Consider the following 5,956-nt stretch of genomic DNA (forward strand, 5'->3'; position numbering starts at 1 on the left):
CCAACGGAAGAAGCCTGGGGGCCCACCGAAGAAGAAGAATGCCCAACGACGGAGCACGAACCACTCGAAAATGATGTGTCCCCCATGTTGAAGGAACTAGGATCTTCGGGCGCACAGACTGCTTCTGCCCCTGTTCACGAATGTTACGGTTTGGGGGGGGGGTCTCAGCACGGCTCCCAGATTCCCCAAGACGACCATGAGAGGAAGAGGAACCCCCAGCCTCACTACTTGGTTCCTTCTGAGGCAGATCGTGACGTCCCTTTGGTCGTTTTGCCCGACCATCGGAAGAACTCGAGGCACGCTTCCGAACCTAGGGAGATGGGATATCACCCAAGAAATTTTTAACGATAGCATACGTGCGCTCGGGCTTGGACAAGAAGGTACGAATATTCTCTTCGGAAAGGGCCTAATTGGTCTGCGACTCATCAGGATGGGCCCGCACCCAAGCCATCACCTTCGCTAGGTGGGCCTTCTCCCTCCGATTGAGAGTATGTTCTAGGCTCTTCGCTAAGGGGGTATCCCCAATACGCCTGAATGGGGTACTCGTTGTGGGCGGCCTCCCCCTCGGGGTACTCCCAGTCCAGGCCCGACAAGAAGAAAAAATTCCGGGACCACTCCTTTATGCTCAAGTGACGCTGCTCGAGCGAGGCGATCTTCTGGTTTGGAGACCGAGCTTGGGAATTGCAGAGGCTTCCCTGCTGGCGGTTGAGGTGGTACACGTACAAGAAATCCTGAGCCGTCAGAACGGGGTACTTTTCAAAGATCTCGCTAAGTACCATCTAGAAGATGATACAGCTAGATATTAGAGCCGCCACGCATTAGGATGGAGCTGAGTCGATGCCAGCCCAAGATAATTTAGAACCTCGTGAACTGGACTACAGAATGGGATGCTGAAACCATTGGCGAACATCAATTGGAAAAGGGCCACCCGCAACGCCGTACCATCATGATTCACCACTAGCTTGCCCCCCCAAGAAACCTCCAAAATGACAGAAGGGGGAATTTTGTACTTGGAACGGAACGCCCTGAGGTCATCGCCTTTAACGAAGGAAACCCAACGTTTCCCCCCGAAATACGGAGTAACAGAATTAGCCTTTGGTGCCATGACGATGGTAGGGAGCAACGGGAATGCGAGAAGGGGAAGGAGGTCGCCATGAGGAAAGAAGGAGGGGTGGCAGACCAAGTACAAAAGGCCTGAGAAGGGGAGTAAAATGCGAAGCCTGGTGAAGAAATAGAGTGGAATGAATGAGACACGAAGAATAGTCGAAGGAAGAAATCAAGGAAGAAGAAACAGAGGAGTGGAGAGGAAGGCTGGAGGCTGTGCGGGAAACGAAGCGATCCTGATAATAGTGACATCAATAAATGCCACGCGGCACCCAGCAGCCGAAGTGACGATACGCATGGCAGCCATCGTATTAGGAGAGTAGGTGGCACGGACCAATAAGTTCCCAGGAGACAGGACAACCGCAGGAAATGAGGAGAGGCATTCACTCATTGAATGGACGAGGGGCCTCGGGAACCCGAATCGGCAGAAGCTGAATGGGTGACCTAGAGAAACTCAACCAGCAGGCAGCCCCCTAAAGACAAGAGATGGAGCTCAAAACGACGGATGCCAAACAGGCAACACCATTATTGTGAGTGTTTTGAATTCCCACCACATCTATCGGATAAGAATTCGCGGGGTACTGTGAAGGGGGCCCATCTCAGTAGAGCCCAGGCCCAAAGAGCTACTGGAATCCCAGGCCCTTAAACGAGGTCTTGACGTGGGCTCGAAGCCCAGACTGGGAGGCCCCACACTGAGCCCATAACCATAAACATATCTGGATAGCTTTGGCACCGGGCTCAGATACACTAAGAGTCTTGTCTCGGGGCCTGGTAGGACAAGCCCTGCTTTGAGGTACAATGCATGCTACCCTACGATACGTAGATGGCAGGACATGCCTGATCGTGGGCACGTCAGACCCGAGGCAAGTTGCAGTCGATGTGGGTGTCAGAAGATCAGGCACACAACAGCGCACTACCAGAGTACGCAGGACGGCTCGGGCATGACTTGACACCCTGGCTTGGCAGGATGGTGGTAGCAAGTCTGACCGAGCATGACCTGACATGCCATGACCTCTTGCGGTAGTCTGAGCCACATCCTGACACACTGTCACGGCTGGGAGGAGTGGTGGCAGGTCAAGTACGACTTGGCACCCTATGATCTCCTTCGGCAGAAGAGTCCGAATCAGGTATAAATAATGGTCATCCCTCCACGGCAAGGCTCTCTGGACATTATTGTCTCTAGTTTCTTAAGCTTTTTCCGTAAAACTCATATTCTTCACTGACTTTGGCATTATAGTGACCCCGGGAGCCACCAGAGTCCATTCTCCCTTCTTATTGCAGATGGCGTAGGATTAGCGACTGTGGCACTGCTCGAGCTGCGAAACACGACCTCAACACATCTCTTGGCAGGTTTTTATCTCTTCCTTTTTCACTTGAAAATGCACGCCAATTGATGCATTAATATATTTATTATCTACAGGAGTTGACACAATCGATCGATTTAGATTTAATTTTGTATATAGTCATATTGATCGAAATGTAACACGTATATCATTTTGTTAATCATATTAAATCTAAGCCTAAATTCTTTTGAAGTCATACAGATTACAATCTCCTTCTTCTGAAGCTTGTCTTCTTCACACCATAGATCCATTGCCAGCCTAGTCTAGCTGCTTCAATATCTACTGGAATGAGAGATAGAGAGAGAGAGAGAGATGCAACTAGGATTTATATAAGGAGAGATTCTTTTAATCACAAAGATATCTTACAAAAGAAAATCTAAACATTGACATGATTTAATATAGTACCTTAAATTGTAAAATTATATTTATTATAAAATAAATCTAATGTATCATTTGAAATTATATTAGTTTATAAATTTACTTTTGTGATACTTTTTTATAGCTGTAACACTTCTAATATTTATTTTTATAGGATGTTAGGAAAATAAAGTAAGTAAATTAGAATAAGAAAGGGGAAGCAAAGAATATTGAAAAATTGATAACAGAATGGGGCCGAGAGTGGACTAAAAGTACTCACATTAGATTATGCAAATGCAAATCCAATGGAGTATTTAGCTAATAGTCTCAAAATGTGTTACATTGGATTATGCAAATATAAAATGGGATGGCTATTTGCTATAGTAAGTTAGTGTTGTGGGTCAAATTTGATAGTCACTATATAGCACGATCAAAAGGAATAAAAAATTATTTTATTCCTTACTTCCTACAGTAATTAGATTGCAGCAGCTTTTTTAGGGTTATAATATTATTACTAATTAACATATAATTGGTAAAATGGTAAAATATAATAACATTAAATAATTTATTTTTTTAAAATAAATTAATATGATTTTATTATTATATAAAAAATATATGGATAATCCAACGTGGGAATTGGAAGTGAATGGAATAGGCCAAGATAAATTCATGTTATATTAGCTAAAACTTGGGTTTGGATTTGACTATTCTAATGAGAGTGCTCTAAATCGGTTGCTTTTGCCTGAATGACAATACCTTATAGCACAACATATTAAGGTTTTTACAACGAAAAACATCTTATAATTTGAAAAGGGAAATAACTAAGATATATTAATAATGGTGGCGGAAAATACAAAAACACACACACACACATATATATATAGAGAGAGAATTAGCCAAATACCTTAGCAATTAGGAAAATTTTATACATTATGATATCATTTCACTTTCATCTCACTAAATAAGATATGACATATTTATCATCATTGAATGATCATTTATTGGATGCTTCTTTATCATCTAATGGTGATGAATGTATCACATCTTACTTAATAAGATAAAAATAGGATGAGAGTGTGGTGTATAACATTATTCAATTAGATCAAAACTATAAAAAGAAAAATGTAAACTATACTTAAGAAAAATTTACAAAAAATTTATTTCTCCACGTGTTAACTATTAACATACTTAAAATTATAAAATCTCAAATTTCAAAAGAAAGTTGACAAAACAAATTTTTGTAAGTTTTTTATATGCAAAATTATAAGTACATACGTTACTTATTCATATAAAAGTAAAAGGTGGTACTTCAACGGCATTGACTAAAACAGGGTATAATGCATGGTTTAATTGAAAATTAAAGTATGAAGGCTAGCTCATGTATATGCGTCACCATTTTATGTATAGATATGATCTCCAGCTAGCTGTATTATTTATTATTATTATGGGTATAATATTAAGTTATGGAAAAAACTACTTTGTCCTCCCAATCTTACCACTCGATTTGACCACTTGTCACTTTTATTTTTATTTTATTTTTATTTTATTTTATTTTTTTATACTTAGTGGTTAAAGAAATGATTTTGAGTGTATTGGGGTATAGGATATTTTTTTAAAAAAATATTTAAATATATTTTAAAAATGTGAAAAGAAAAATGAAAAAAAAAAAAAAAGTGAGGGGCGGTAACTTTGAGCTGGCTACTCTGGGCGGCAGAGTAGCCCGACTCTTAAGTTATTATGAGTAAGAGCATCCTCAATGGATTAGCCAAAGCTAAAGGAAATTTTTTATGAATGTAAGATAAATTTGACTTTTGGCTATTTCATTTACTCAAGTCTCCACATTGAAATAGCCATTTTTTCATTATATAACAATAAAATAATATAAGATGAATTAGGTTTTGGCTATTCATATCAAATCTCCACATTTGATTATTCATTTGGTGGGCAAGTGTGGTTTTTTGAGAGAGAAGGGAGAAAGACGTTGATAGAAAGAAAATGATAGATAAATAATTGATATAAAATGTATTTGATGTATGAACAGTTCCTTTCAAATTTGAAAATCATTTTGGAAGTGACTATAGCTAAATTCCAATTATCTAAAATTTAACTATTCCATTGTGATCACATTTTATGCTTTAATACGTAGATCTTCAATGGATTTAGCTTTTAGCTAATCCAAAGCTAAATCCATTGATGATGTTCTAAGATTTTATCATATCGAAATCTTTGGGAAAAATTCTTTTTGGATTCCTCCCACGTTGAAACAATTCAAAGAGATTACGATTAGGGTTGTAAGCTGGTCGGTCTAGACTGAAAAAATTGACTGACTGGACAGTTCGGTCCGGCACGGATTGGACCGAACTCTAGATCGGTCGATTTTAGTCCCTTAAATTATGGACTGAATTTCTCGATTCGATCCCAGGGTCTATAACTTTTCGACTAGACCGAACTCCTATATATATTTTAAAAATATTTTTAATAATTTAACATATTATTTTTATATAGTAATTATATAAGTTAATGATGTAATTTTCATAAAATTTATTATCATTGACCATATAAAATATTTTTTTAATGAGTTAGTTACATAATACACATTAACATTTCACTTAATTTTAATTTAGTAATTTAAATAATTTTTTTATTAATTTATTTGGAAAAAAAAAAAGAAAAAAGAACAAATAATTGGGCCAGTCTGGACTAGACCGATAGCTACCAGTCTGGTCCGATCCTTATAGATGTTTGGTCTGGTCTGATCCAAAAAAAATGATTGACTGAAAACTTTGGTCCATCACCTCCTGGACCGGATTGATTTACACCCTTAATTACGACCATCAATATCGATCATCAACTTGTATGTCTCAATTGGCTTGATCGAGTACGTATGTTCCATTTATATTTTCTACATGATTGACATGTAGCTTGTATTATTTATATATATATATATATATTTATTTATATAGTGCCTTGGGGAGTACGTATAGTTAATGCAAAAAATACACAATAGGCTAGAAGGGAAAAAATAGTCATTTTTTGCCCGCTATGACGATCTAGGCCTTGATCGGTGAAGTCTAAAGCCCCCGACATAGTCCCTTGCCTATGCATACGTCCATGACAGTAAATGAAAAATAAATATTAAGGATGTAAAAGAG

The sequence above is a fragment of the Juglans microcarpa x Juglans regia genome, chromosome 1D (genome assembly GCF_004785595.1).
Source record: "Juglans microcarpa x Juglans regia isolate MS1-56 chromosome 1D, Jm3101_v1.0, whole genome shotgun sequence".
Classification (NCBI taxonomy): Eukaryota; Viridiplantae; Streptophyta; class Magnoliopsida; order Fagales; family Juglandaceae; genus Juglans; species Juglans microcarpa x Juglans regia.